Source organism: Mytilus edulis, chromosome 13 (assembly GCF_963676685.1).
Source record: "Mytilus edulis chromosome 13, xbMytEdul2.2, whole genome shotgun sequence".
NCBI lineage: Eukaryota > Metazoa > Mollusca > Bivalvia > Mytilida > Mytilidae > Mytilus > Mytilus edulis.
The window spans coordinates 63,257,095-63,273,149 of NC_092356.1; the positions used below are offsets into that span (position 1 = coordinate 63,257,095).

The 16,055-nt window shown below is 33.4% G+C and overlaps 1 protein-coding gene and 1 long non-coding RNA gene across 2 annotated transcripts in view; both read right to left on the reverse strand.

Moving 5' to 3' along the window:
• The window catches only part of LOC139499901 (uncharacterized), a 107,328-nt gene that overhangs the window by 13,485 nt on the left and 77,788 nt on the right, over nucleotides 1–16,055 (reverse strand). The window lies entirely within an intron of this gene.
• LOC139499904 (uncharacterized) lies at nucleotides 21–12,881 on the reverse strand. Its single transcript, XR_011658261.1, has 3 exons — nucleotides 12,766–12,881; nucleotides 11,247–11,297; nucleotides 21–350 (listed from the first exon to the last, which is right to left on the reverse strand). It is a non-coding gene; the product is annotated as an uncharacterized lncRNA (long non-coding RNA).

Consider the following 16,055-nt stretch of genomic DNA (forward strand, 5'->3'; position numbering starts at 1 on the left):
ATAATTGATTTTATTAGCATTTTATTGCAACACGCTCAATAAAGGTATGCTGAATTTCTACATTGGTTGTTGCCGAGGAAATCAGTAGTACTGTCGCCGAGGATATTGGTAAGAATATCGACGAGAATATCGGTAGGATTATCGCCTAGGAAATCGGTACGACTGTCGCCGAGGATATTGGTAAGACTGTCGGCTAGGTAGTCTGTAGGACGGTTGTAATGGATATTCTATGCTACCCGGACATTCAAGTGGTATGTTTCCCTCTGTGTAACAAACAGAACACAGTGTGCAGTTATGACAGCATGAACATTAAGGTGGTGCTGTACATTCAAACTCTTTGTCTGCAGGACCTGAAATACGTATTTATTATATTGATATCTTATTGTGTCTATATTTGTTTCATTTGTTGTGTATTTTTATTTGGCAATTATACAGGATTTCTTAATATCGGTCTGATTATATTCGAATGTTTTGTTAAAATGAATACACGCATTGTTATGAAAACAGTTATTAATAATAAAATTCACCAAACTTTTTTAAATGTATGCTTTAAAATGTGTATACATCGCCTGGAAGTCCTTAACATTGAAAAAGGCACAATAATGATGATATATACATATACATATTCTCACATTGATACAAGTGGATTTTTGGATAAATCCGATAATCCACTAAATAACAATGGAAAAAACTGTTTCTCTAATGATTTAAAAATAAACTTTCATTTTTTGTTAAACAAAAATCCCCGTCGAGTGCCTTCCACTTTCCATAAAGTTGTCAATTTCATTAAGGATTATATACCCTTGTGTTGATTCAATGTTAACCATATGGAAATGTTATAGAAAATCCACAGCCGTTCTAGTTGTACTCTTAATTTTGGCAATTCGGTTCTTGATATATTAGAGGAGAATTACAGGAAGTTGTAGCAATGATATCCTTATAACAATTTCATAATTTAAACCTTGGTTAAAGCAAAAATAATTATATGTACCAAATCAAATACACCAGTCCTATAGGGTGCGCTCAGAACAAGTTTTTTTAATTTAAAGATTGTTTAGCACTTTTTGTAAACAAAAATGAACGGTGGCACATCACAGAACAACAAGTGAGTAATCTAAGTTTAAAATTTTATAATAAAAATCTTTTTATTAAAGTCTGTTGATTTTTCTACAAAATCCCATTTTTCTAAAAAATGAAATGAAACAATAAATAATAATGCTTTGCACGAAGTTTCCCGTTGATAAATGTACAAAATGGCTCATCTCTATTATTCATTATCTTTGTTGTTTTGTTACAATTGCAGTTTAAAAAAATTGTAATTCACATGGCTACAGATGGGGTTAGAAATCTTAATACCTAGTAGCATTTTTTAATTCATCCAGTGACCTGACGAAGGTTATGACATATTAACTCATCCTATCATCTTCTGAGAACACCGACAAACACATGTTGATTGCTTTTTGTTATACATTGGGAGCGCAAAGGTTTAAATTGCCACATTATTAGTAACATTTTGAAAAAAACAACGTTTTATGAAGTTCATAATTCTATTTCTATACTAGACTTAAAATTTTGCATTTTGATTTAAAACATTTTGTTACTACGGGGATATTTGACATTGATTATCCCTGATGGTAATCTAAAGCAGGTTTTGTTAAAGATGGTTCATGGAGATATCAGCGCTACAACTGAATTTTATGGCCGCCATTATTTTCACCAGACGACATCAGGACATTCTCTAGGTACAAGGCCGGTTTTCATGGATTATAATGCTAGGCCACATCATTCTCATGCTGTCATTGATTATCTACGTGGGGAGTTTATAACAACGCTTCCTTGGCCTGCTTGGAGCCTGGATTTGTATCTGATCGAGGCTCCTGACTTGGGACAGGTGCAATCAAAGGCAATGGGTTTAAACATTAAAAAGGTACCAACCCCCTTTCCTCACACAATAGAATAACATCACAGCATAGAAAACAAACTATAAAATATCAATTGAAATGGCTTAATTCAATCAAAAGACATATCAACACAAACAAGTGAACATACCATGCGGGCTGGGCTTGGCTCATTTTTGAAGACCGTACGGTAACCTATAGTTGTTAATTTATGTGTCATTTTGGTCTCTTGTGGACAGTTGTATCATTGGCAATCACACAAATCGTCTTTTTTATATACACTGAATAAATAGATTTGATCTTTGACAAAATGTTTATCAATAAAATAAAGGGGTAAGATGTTAAACAATATCAGAAGGCAACCTTTACATTGGACAAAATGCTGACAAATAAAACAATGTACACAGGTAAATGAAAATGAGTTTGTTGTGATAACATTAACGATTGATGCTCGTGGCCAAAATATTTTAAACCCAAAAATTATAAAAAAGGTGAAGAGCTATAAGCCAAAAGGTCCATAAAGTATAGCTAAATCTGTGAAAGGAATCAGACCTTTGCATTAGGGAGATACATTCCCTGATTTTTAATAATTTCTAACATTTTGTAACAGCAAATTTTAATAACACAAAAAAAATCCGTATTTTCATGCTTTACCAACTCTGTACACATTTTTACGTCGTGGTGTAGTGGTTAGTGCATCGGACTACTAACACAAAGGTACCTGGTTCGATTCCCGTTCGGGATGAAAATTTCAGGAACTAAATTTTCAGCTCTCCCTTGACACCATTTGCGAGTATGGTCTTGAGGAAACGATGATAGTCCGTCGGAAGGGGACGATAAATGGCTGATCCGTGTTAAGAGAGAGCCATATCTCTTGCACATTAAAGACACCCTTGTAGATTTCGAAAAAGAGTAGGCTAATGCCGCTACAAGACAGCACTCGCACCGCAAAGTGGAAAGGGATTAATATAAGTTGCAAAACTTGTTTCCCAATCCACTATAAATAAATATGTTTAAATTAAAAATTTTACGTCTTATAATAATTATCAAACTGCTGAAATATAAGAAAAATATAGATATAACAAGATGTGGTTTAAGTGCCTATGAGACAACTCTCCATCAAAGTCACAATTAATAAAAGTTAATCATTATTGGTCAAAGTACGGTCTTTCACGCTGGGCCTTGGTTCACAACGAGCAGATAGCTATAAAGGTTCATAAGATGACTAGTGTAAAACCATTCAAAGAGGAAAACCAACGGTCTAATCTATACACAGGGAAAAAGTATTGCAACACCATAGTGAAATACAAATTAAAAAACACTCTTTAATATTATTTGATATAATTTATTGAAAAAAAAACTAGTTTAACATTATTTAAATCTCAGCTGAGTTGAATCAATAAATCTCGAGTAGATCAATTCTAATCTGCACGTGCATCTACTAGTATTGTTACCATAAACAACAAAACAGATGTTTTAATGTCATTATTTTTAGATAATCAGGTTTGTAAATTAAAGTCATGTGAAACACATACCTATACCATAATCGATTCAACTCCAAATGCGACATATTAAATGATGTTTCGGCATATGCAGTATTTGATTAACGCAATACACGCACTCGGACATCAACCACGTACAATATTTTTGATTGAAACCATGTGTTTGGTCCTCCACAACTCTCAACTGCAACTCGATGGCAGATTATTGGCATGCGAGAAGCAGGTATGTCGCTGAGACTAATTGCACGTAATGTTTGTAAACACGATCAGTGCCACATGTGGAGCAGGATCTGCTTACCCTTTCGGAACACCGGAGATCACCCCGGTTTTTTATGGGATTCGTTTTGCTTAGTATTTAGTTTTCTATGTAGTGTCTTCTGTACTATTGTTTGTCTTTTTATTTTAGCCATGGCGTTGTCAGTTTATTTTTAATCTATGAGTTGGACTATCCCTCTGGTATCTTTCGTCCCTCTTTTGTCATCACCATTCCACTTAAAGTCGGTTTTTGAATACAAATGAAGCAGCAAATGATGTTAAATACCTATCAAGATCAGGAAGACCCCTTATTATACAACTAGGGAAAACCAAGCATAATAAAGGTTGGTCAGAGGAACAATATTTTCAAACAGTACAGTCATAAAAGAGAGTGGTTGCCATACATGAGATTTTCAATAAGAACTGTTCGAAATCTACTCAAAGCTGCTGGTAATGACAAGCAGCAAGAGGACCAATAAGAAGACCTTCATTACAAACAGACATAAAGTAGCCCGTATGCAATAGTGCCGAGGTCTCCAACGTTGGAATGAATTTAGCGTCTTGGAGAAAGATTAATTGGTCCGATGAAAGCCGGTTGATGTTGCACGTGGTTGATGTCCGAGTGCGTGTATTGCGTTAAACAAATAATACATATGCCGAAGGGAATATAATTTAAAATGTCGTTTTTGAAGGTCAATCGATTATGGTTTAGAGATGTGTTTCACATGACTGTAAGTTGAATCTTAAAACAGTAAGAGGAAACCTGAATTGCCAAACATATCTACAAGACATTCTCTAGGTACAAGTTTTCATGGATTATAATGCTAGGCCACATCATTCTCATGCTGTTATTAATTATCTACGTGGGGAGTTTATAACAACGCTTCCTTGGCCTGCTTGGAGCCTGGATTTGTATCTGATCGAGCAAATATGTATTATTGGATGTAAATTGCCCGAAGGAACTCTCCTGTTCAGACACTTGGTTGCGGTTACCTCAGCAACAAATTCGTCGATATGTGGCCGGCGTGAGAAACGTTTAGAGGCGGTTATTCGTGTGAATAGAGGACATCAAATATTGATTCTTTGGCCTATAACGAACAATCATGATAGGAACAATCATTTCAAAATTTATTTTGAAATGTCTGACATTTTAATGTTCGACTACAGATAAAGTTGTTAAATACATTTACAAAAAAAAATTCATTTTGTTATCAAAATTGTGGTTATTTACTAATCGAACATTTTGTTCATTCATGTTTTTAATTTGTCTTAATACCAATGTATCATTAACCATGTTCAATATCATTATACAAATATTTTATCATATTCTATAAAAAAAAAAAAAAAAGGAGACTACTTTTCGACGTTTTCAAAACTCATGTTGATGCATTAATTTTTTCCATATGTATCAATAAAATTGCGTGAAAACGAGAAAAACGTATGAACCACTCAATAAACGACAACCACTGACAATCAGGCTCCTGACTTGGGACAGGTGCAATCAAAGGCAATGGGTTTAAACATTAAAAAGGTACCAACCCCCTTTCCTCACACAATAGAATAACATCACAGCATAGAAAACAAACTATAAAATATCAATTGAAATGGCTTAATTCAATCAAAAGACATATCAACACAAACAAGTGAACATACCATGCGGGCTGGGCTTGGCTCATTTTTGAAGACCGTACGGTAACCTATAGTTGTTAATTTATGTGTCATTTGGGTCTCTTGTGGACAGTTGTATCTTTGGCAATCACACAAATCGTCTTTTTTATATACACTGAATAAATAGATTTGATCTTTGACAAAATGTTTATCAATAAAATAAAGGGGTAAGATGTTAAACAATATCAGAAGGCAACCATTACATTGGATAAAATGCTGACAAATAAAACAATGTACACAGGTAAATGAAAATGAGTTTGTTGTGATAACATTAACGATTGATGCTCGTGGCCAAAATATTTTTAACAAAATAAATAATTTTGTTGTTCATAGTACGAGAACAGAAGTGAAAATTTATAGTCATACTTAACACTTATGAAAGCTGGTATATATTAAAAATAGAAAGACGAGATATAACACTGAAGAGTCGTGTTGCTTATGAGGTAACAAATCAGGTAAATAGTCTAATTCGGTAAGTCACATTTATGAAAGGGAAGTGGATTGTAGTTACGACGTAAGGAGCATATTCGATATCATTTGTGAAACGATTATTCCATAACAGTCAACCAACTCGTGATGGCGTCCGTAAAATTTACGAACAGATTATTTCAACTTCACCAAGTGGAACTCTTGATTTAATAGCTACCTGTTCATATCGCACGTTTCTATTTTGATTCGTAGGCTTAGTACAGGACTCTCCTCTCCGATATTTAATATTGAATAAAATACCAGAATATGTATTCGTCATAATTTAATTAATTTGCATATCAAGCTTATTATTTCAGTTTGACAACTTAATGTCAAGAAAAAAAACATTTTATTGATGAAGAATGTTCCTTATCCGAATTATTTAACTTTTGATAAATTTCCTGTTTACAAACCTTTGAATTTTCGAAAAACTAAGGATTTTCCTATCCCAGGAGTAGATTACCTTAGCGGTATTTGGCAGTTTTTTTTTGGAATTTTGGGTACTCAATGCTATCCAACTTTGTACTTGTTTGGATTTTTAACTTATGATGAGACTTATGTTCACGAAACGCGCGTCTGGCGTATTAAATTATAATCGTGGTACCTTTGATAACCATTTTAACGTTTGTTCATGAGTGTATTCCTTTTATATGATCCACCGCTCAATAAGATTTATCATTGGCTATTATCGAGACACACACATAACTTCACACAAACACATTATTCTCATGACAAACAAAAAACATCATAAAAATATATTAAATCAATTGTTTAAAAAACAATTGTTGGCGGTCGTTCCCCTCCAAAACATGATTGATTGATTGATTGATTGATTGGCTGATTTGATTGATTGATTGATTGACTTATTACACACGTGAGATAGGGTAACTTGAAACAAGCAAACACGAAACAAATGAGATATTGCACCCAAATTAAACACAAGGGACCACAACATGTATGTAATAGTTGGTTGGTTGTCGGCTAAACACATGGACGACGCAAAAAGGAAATTGAGAGTCAAGTGCTCGTGTTTAAACACGGAACACGTAAAATAGGCATTGAGAGCCTAGTGTCCGTGTTTAAACACTAGAGACCCAGCCTCTAGGAACACGTGAAAACGGCATTGAGAGCCTAGTGTCCGTGTTTAAACACTAAGAGACCCAGCCTCTAGGAACACGTGAAAACGGCATTGAGAGCCTAGTGTCCGTGTTCTAACACTAGAGACCCAGCCTCTAGGAACACGTGAAAACGGCATTGATAGCCTAGTGTCCGTGTTTAAACACTAGAGACCCAGCCTCTAGGAACACGTGAACACGGCATTGAGAGCCTAGTGTCCGTGTTTAAACACTAGAGACCCAGCCTCTAGGAACACGTGAACACGGCATTGAGAGCCTAGTGTCCAAGTTTAAAAACTAGAGACCCAGCCTCTAGGAACACGTAAAATAGGCATTGAGAGCCTAGTGTCCGTGTTTAAACACTAGAGACCCAGCCTCTAGGAACACGTGAAAACGGCATTGAGAGCCTAGTGTACGTGTTTAAACACTAGAGACCCAACCTCTAGGAACACGTGAAAACGGCATTGATAGCCTAGTGTCCGTGTTTAAGCACTAGAGACCCAAACTCTAGGAACACGTGAAAACGACATTGATAGCCTAGTGTCCGTGTTTAAACACTAAGAGACCCAGCCTCTAGGAACACGTGAAAACGGCATTGAGAGCCTAGTGTCCGCGTTTAAACACTCGAGACCCAGCCTCTAGGAACACGTAAAATAGGCATGGATCGAGAGCCTAGTGTCCGTGTTTAAACACTAGAGACCCAGCCTCTAGGAACACGCGAAAACTGGTCTGTGAAACATTTTAGTTCTATTAAAAGTATGACATTTGTAGGAACAGGCAAGGATATATACACGCTTACAAAAAAAAATTCCTTGCATCAAAGCTTCCTTTATAAAAGTTTTTTTTAAGTAGGCTTTCCAGAATGAGTGTCGTGTCTTATTTAATTATTGATCTTATTGTGTGTGCATTGTATTTAATTTTATATTTAAAAAAAATCGGACCTGACCTGCATGGTTTTAAATGTATATATACGTGCACATTTTAATTTTTTTCGAAAAGGGGAAACCCCTATTTCATTTAAGGTAGTATGCAGCGATTGTGACGTCACGTGCAAAAAGCAGATATACTCAGAAAGATAGTTTATTTTAATCCTTTTCAGAGAGAGACGAGGTCAGTTTATTTTAATCCTTTGCAGAGAGAGACGAGGTCCTGACCACACCTATGTATAAAGAATGTGCAAACGGATTTAATTTTCTTTCATTTACAGGTCATTGATGTCGGATCATGCATGCTTTTTTCGTTTACAAATATTTACAGGTACACACGACATATTTATTTAATTTAAATGCATGTTTGATTCTAGGATTTTACTTCTATTTACGAACTTTGGAGGGAATTCTATGTCATAGATTTTAATTTCTCAACCCAGATTAGAACGTCAGGCAGACTACACGTGATTTATACTGCTAATGGAAAATATATTTTCTCGATTTATTTTACAGGTAAACTTTTACCCAAATCGCTGACCACTAGTCGACTCATTCATTGCATGCACACAAAAATAATGCTGGTGCTGTAGTACTTTAACAAAACTTGTTTCGATTATTTTTCAGAAATACATGTACATGATTTGGACCAGCTTTTATTTTGCAGCAATAGATTTGTATTTCAGAAAGAAATTTATTCATAAAAAGAGAAGGATTAGCATTTTTATAATATAATAGAAATGGGATTCCTAAAAAAAAGGGGGGGCGGTGGTGGGGTTGGGAGGGGCTAGATTGGTGGTTGTGGGCATTGGATGATTTATAAAATAAATTGCATGAACGCATCACGAGAGCTGTAAAGTTTGAAGCTATAATTAATCTAGTCAATCTGTTCATTTTTTCATTTCAGTGGCACGAAAACCCCCGAAATACTATTCGTATCATTTCCACATATTTTCTCGACTACGTTTATGTCGCGACTAATATTTTGCTCACATTTTTTAAATTTTACCACTAACTTTTTTCTGAGTAAAAGCAGTTTGAAGTGAAAGTTAAAATTTAGAACATGACCTTGACCTTTGACCTTGACCTAATTTTCTAAGTTGGGACTCAAGGACCTTCAATAAAGCGACTCTAGGTTTATACCGCTTACGGTTTAGGAGTTTATATGCATATCACTTATATTAAGTGCATAAGGGGAAATAACTCTCATATGGAGACTCCGGAGTACTTTGGTGCATACCGACTCGGCATCTTGAAGATATATCAAGCACTTTGGTCAAATAAATTTGTCGTAATCTTTTACGGTTGCGAAGGAGTAGTGGACACAAGAAAAACAGTGTTCGGGGAGATAACTCTTACACCGTAAAGTGTAGCGTTTGACAGGGTCAGTTTCAAAAGCGCAATAACTGTTCGATATCATACGCGAAAAATCAAAGCGACATCTTGCGAAACCACAATTTTATGCAAGAATAAAATGTGGCGGAAGAAAAAAATAAAATCTCTGAAGAAAACCAATAGGTCTTTCCACGGAAAAGTGGAAAGACCTAATAAAACAAACCTACTTCATAACAATAAACCGTCCTTTTGATTGAAAGCATTGAAACGTGTTGTTTAAGGTCCCTAAAGTCGAAGTCTTTCCATCAGCAAAAAAAGTCCAATTAGCGTACAACGTAGTGTTTCCAAATTCGTACAAATCAAATATTTTGTTCCTCCATGGACACGGAAATGTACAGGGAGATTGAGTTGTTCCTATAAATATAAAATATAAAGAGAATGATAAGAACACTTTAGAAGTTCTCGCTATAAATTATATCAAAGAAATAATTAAATAAATTATATCAAAGAAATAATTAAATAAATTATATAGTTGAAAATCTGGTTTAAGTGCTAGTGACACAATGACATGTATTCACCAAAGACAGCAACACGTTATTGATACTGATATCATTTTCGTAATCATCATTACAAACTATATAACTAATTGAATTCATAATCATGTTAAATATGCATGCGCACTGTTGAAATTATAGGAATTGAATCAGAGATTATCGAACAAAACCATATGCTGTGTTACAGTAATTTGAAGGACATTGCAAATTAAGATGTTCATTTTTTCGTCTTTAAATACAGAAAAAATCAATGACGCTTTAAAACTAAGAGTAAGGTTGAAATCATCTCTACATAAGTTTTACGGACGCCATCAAGACATGGTTGACGGATATAGAATATCCGTTTCAAAGATGATATCGAATATGTTCCGAATGTAGTTACTGCATACCCACATTTCCCCGAATGTGACCTACCGAATAAGACTTATGTCCGATTATTAACTAACAAAATAAACCTGAAATGTGCCATAATTGGAGCAGGATATACATATTATTCCTGAACACCTGAGATAAGCCCTTCCTTCTTTAGGTAGAATCATTGATGTCCAGTCTTTAGCTGTATATTTATAAGGATTTTGTTTATTTAATATTACTTATATTAACTTCAATATAAAAAAAAAACATGGTATGTACAAAAACAAAATTGATAGTGGTGGGCACTCAGTAATTTTCAGAGTGAAACCTCTGTAAAAATTGGTGATAAAGGTCAATAGGTTTTACGGAAACTTTTCGAAGTCATCACCTTATTTCATCTAAAAAAATCTTGTATCTACCAATTAAATAATTTATTTTAAAAATAAGACGTTGTACCATACGGTTTGCAACAATGAGCAAAGTCTATACCGCATAGTCAGCTATTAAAGACCCGAAATGACAAATGTAAAACAATTCATACGAGAAAGCTAGAGGTATAATTTATGTAGAAAAATAATAAACGAAAAATAAACATGTAACACAGAAACAAACGACAAGCACTATATAACTAGCTCCTGATAGGCACAATTAGAATAAGACGGTATTTAAGATGTAAGCAGGCACACATCCCTCCCATCACCAAATATACTTCAATATCTCCAAACATGCAACCAAAACAAATAAAGTTCAAAGATGACCCAGAATGTCATTCAGATAGTTTAGATTAAAAGAATCCGATTGTGTAATTAAAAAATTAAATTTTTCCATGTGCTTCCGTCTTGCATGATTTCCTTCTTCCTGTTCTGCCTGCAAAATGTCGATTTTTGTTATTTAAAAAGACAGTGTTATTGTGTGGCTACTCTACAAGTATCACAATAATGTTAAGTCAGCCAATATGTCGAACTTGTTATTTTGGTTTGATAAAGTTTTTAATGTCACGTTCAGTGACCTTTGGTATGTTATGGCGCCTAGTTTTGACCGGCAATAATTTGACACCGATACATTCGACAGGAAAGTATAACCGACATGCACGGTTTTAATCTATTCATCATTTTTGTATGTGAATTGTTCTTTCAAAAGAGCAAAGTCATTGCTTACGTTTCTTACATACCTTGGTCTTTAAGCGCAGAATTTGAATACCTCATGTATCTTGAAATATCCGCTGCAAAACAATATCAATTTTTAAAATTGAGACGTACCAATAAAACGATCATTCGTTTGATGTGTTTGAGCTTTTTATTTTGCAATTTTAATATCGTTTGTTTTGTTATTTTACGGTTCTATTTGAAGGAAGTCGTATCAAAGATGCCGGGCTATTGTTTTTACCTTACAAATGCATTTTATCTATAGTTCAAAGTTAAAAAGCATAGTGGACGTACAAAACATGTACCTAAAGTTTAGGAGTTGAAACAATTAAATGCTTTTTAAACAGTTAATTAAGGATGTACGCCTTTGAAGAGGCAAATATTTCAGAAATAAACTTTTTTTCTAAATCTGAATTTTGGTTTATATGACTGTTAAACAATAATTGGTAAAGAAATAATCATATGGTGGTGCACTTCTTTTTTTTTGCTACGATCGTTTGAAAGAACCCAATTTTGTTGATTTTGACATTTTTCCTCATTTGTTACCCATTTTTGGGTTATTATCGTGACAAAATGCACAGTTTTACAATTAAACCTTTTTTTCATACCTTCAATAAAGAACAAGTGGGCCAATTTCAATAAATTTGACTTGAAAAAACTATAGGTAGGTGTTGATATAAGAAAGTTTTATCATATTTTTATGCTTTTTGTGGCAAATTTACCATACGGCAAATTTTGTAAATATGTGATTTTTCTATGTTGAAGGGGAACTGAAAACTTATCAATAGCATATTGTTATTTCACACATATTTTACTTAATATATGATGTTTTATTTAAAATGATATCTGATTCTTATAAATATAGAATACTTTTAGAAAGAAAAACTATATGAAAGCTTAGTTTGGACAATTTAATAGCAATTCAAAATAAACAGTTCCCCTTCAGCATGGAAATGAATATAATATAACTATACAAACTGATAAACTAATTTTGTCACAACATCATTAAAGTGGAGTAAAAGTCTTATAGGATTGTAAGTATGTTTTATTTTATCACCTTGCACTTTCATGACTTGTCTGTGGTTTTCTACAGCAGTTGGTTCAAATTTCTGACCAGTTGAACAATTTGATTTTATAAAACAAATTGCAATTGGGTCAAAATTTTGAATGAATTGCAATTGGTGGAGAGCAACACTAACAGTCAACTCACTGTAACAAGAATCGATGGACACAAATGTTTTAATTAATAGAGCAGCAAGGACGCATGTCAGGAGAAGTCGACATACAGCAATTTAATTTTGCCAACGCAGAATTGGAAGATAACAGCCGATGGTGTATTCGAAAAAAGAATTTAAATCATTGTGACATCATAAAACTATGGTATACCTGTGGTCAAGATCGATGTAAATGTCACAGTTATTAGAATTTAACTAATTTATACCATAGTTTGCATTCCTAAGTAAAGTAATAACGGTATAGGTTAATGAAAAAAAAAAAACACCAAAGTGTATATTCTATTGTTTTATAAAATGTTAAATTACTCACCAATTATCGCATCTATCATTATAAAACTGAACAACAATATAACATGTTTCATGTTTCACTTCTATTGCAGCAATAAATTTGTTTAAGATTGAAAGAATTTAAATCATAATACAGATGTCGGAAAAAAAGTTGTCAACCTCATAAACACCTAAATAAAGTAAATGAATTTACATAAATTTGTCAGAAACAAATGTTGTTTTATAAAGAACACGTTCAACGACCCAAAGTTTTTTGTTAATCAGCATAAATAACATGTAGTTTCAGGGTTATAAAAACGTCTATGAAAATAAAATCATTTTGAGTCTTCGTGATATTTGAACTTTAAACTTTATATAAAAAGAGGTTTGGTAAGCAGGTTTAATTAATATTCTACCTAATGTTGAACAATATAAATATTTTGTGAACCAAATCAATATGTTTGAAATCATGATTGTGAATCTATCTAAATAAAGTCTCACTTATTTCATCGTTCGTCTATGATTAAAAATCATTAATCCACATACTGGTACATAGATCCGATACGTATAAAATCCCAAAATGCTTTTGTACTGCCTTTCCAAAAATCATTTAGCATTTTGTGTCGTTAATAAATAAACTCATCAAATATACCAGCATAAAAACACGTTCAAATGTAACCAAAAACTTTCATTTGTATTTTATCTAACAAACTGCAAAATATCCTTGATATCAAATTAATACATTGTGGGAAAGTTCTGGATAATGTTTTTTTATCGCTATATTACGAAATTTCCCTTTGATCTTGCTGACTGATAATTGTCTTTCTCAGTGGAGTCGAATGATATCAAAATTATCGCTAGAAACTAAGGACACACGTGCCCGTTGTCATGAAATTAACAACGTCGTCATAGGTGAAATAGCGATTAACAGATTATCATTGGTCATCTCAACTCAATTGCTTTTCTCGCTTTGGCCGTACCGGCTCAAGCTGGAAAACCAATCTCGTTGAGATGATCAACGATAATCTATAATTATTGAACATTTCGATATCTTAAAAAATAACTACCTTAATAAATCATGTGTTTTCAATCATTTAAAAGCCAGGGGTTGGCAATTGCGGTGAAACGTAGAAAATATATGCTTGATACATGTATGCAAAAAATGTTAGATATAGAATAGACTGGTTTGAATTAATTGTCAGCATTCATCGTTCAATATCAATCAATAAAAGAAGAGCGAAAGATACCAGAAGGATATCGAAATTCATATTTCGAAAATAAACAGACACATCCAGGTATACAAAAAACACAAAGTACAACACCGAAAGCTAAAGACTGAGCAACACGAATCCTTCTAAAATTTTGGGGTAATCTCATGTAAGTCGTTAAATACACAACACACTAAACATCTAACCGAACAAGATATAGACACCTTTAACTTGATTGCCTCTAGTTTAAGCTGCACTTTTATCAACAGGACTTTATAATATATCATTTGCATTAATACTAACAGGTAATAAGGTGATTTTGAACTGCATTTACGAATTCATTATGGTTTATGCAAACATTAAAAGTCTGGAAGCTTCATTCCGCACTGGACTCGATGAGACGTTTATGATCAATTCTAGTTTTTGGTGGGGTTCGTGTTGCTTAGTCCTTAGTTGTCAATTTTAAATCATAAACGGATTAAAAGTATTTGGTAAAACCCAAATTATACACATTCTACAATCATGTCATTTTACATTGTTTTCAGTACTTTTTCCAGGTGTATATATTATAATACAAGAAATTATTGCCTGTACGTCAATAAAGTGTACAATGCTCATTTATTTTTAGAAAGCTTGTAATAAACACATGTTGTTATGTATGCAGAATGAGTTCAATATAATCATTGTAAATTAAATACAAATATATATGCAGATTTGATTTCAGATTTTTTTATTGAAACAAAATAACGTCTATCAACTATACTTGGAAATGAATAATTTGGGTATAATTTTTTGACATTTGCAGTTTTGAATGCTTCATACATAACATCATACTATATTTTTCCTAGAATGAATACAGCTCTGGTGTAAAAACATGGAATATTCGATGAGTTAAGTAGAAGGATGATCCAAATATTAATATTAGTAATATAGTTAGACCTGTGATTTTGAAGACTCGTTTGACATCTTTGCTTCTCTTTCTCACATTTGTTGCATGCATCAAGACATAAGTATGACGATTAACCATATTTACAATATTTTCTTGGCGTTTTGTTTGTTTTCGTACTACTAGTCATTGCTATGATATAAACAGTATTTGATGAAGTGGGTTCGCCTCTAATGTCTATTCGTTCAGGGGCTTTTGTTAGGAGCTTAATATCGCCATGAGTTTCATGTGGCTATTTAACAGGTGTTAAGTTGATTTTTGCGTTCCTGTTTTGATTTCTTAATCTTCTGCATGGTTTGCTGTCGTACTCCCTTGTACGTCACGCTGAATAATTTTTAATAACTCTTTACTGATTCACTTTTTGGGATCCGGTCCTGATCTTTGTTTAAGCTATATGATCGGTTGATTGGGAATACATGACATACAAATTATAGGAAATATTGTGTGATTGACAGTGGGACAACTATCCACAAATATTAAAATGAAGTGGAATATAAGCAATTAAAGAAACAGACATTTACCCGACTAAGTTACAATGGACACACAGTGCACATTTACATTTAAAACATACAATTGTTTCATTGACAGACACCCTTCGGTGTACATAACATTACTCCTCCTGCCATGATTCAAATTGATTGTTTTAAATAGGACACTTACTCTGACGAGTTTAATATCAACAAATGGAAGTTTTTAACGACCTTGACTAGCTAAACATCCCTTGCACGGTCGGTGTTTAATATCAAAAAGTTTCTAGAGGACGATTTTGTGTTCTCAGTAAAACTTTTGCGTTGGTTATAATTGATACAGTATTATCAATTTTAATATCTATCTAATAGATTTTTAATCAAGTTAATAATTTAACCTTTTGCAATTTGTTCTTGGTTAAGCCTGTCATTTATATATACCTGGTTTTTTTTGTCCAGCCAAGATCAATTGACCAATAACGTATATGATAAACCATCATCACGAATGCAAGGATGTTTGCACTTCTTATTAAAAACTTTGAAACATAACAGGTATTATTTAATTGTCTCTACTGTTCCTAAAATCCACGTGATTTCGGTTTTGAAGCATCTCTTGAATAACGTGTTTGATATGAGTTTTGACTCAAAACGGGGCATTTTTCTCCGCGAATAGACACCGCCCTTTAAGAAGAAACAAGTTTGATCTAAGAGT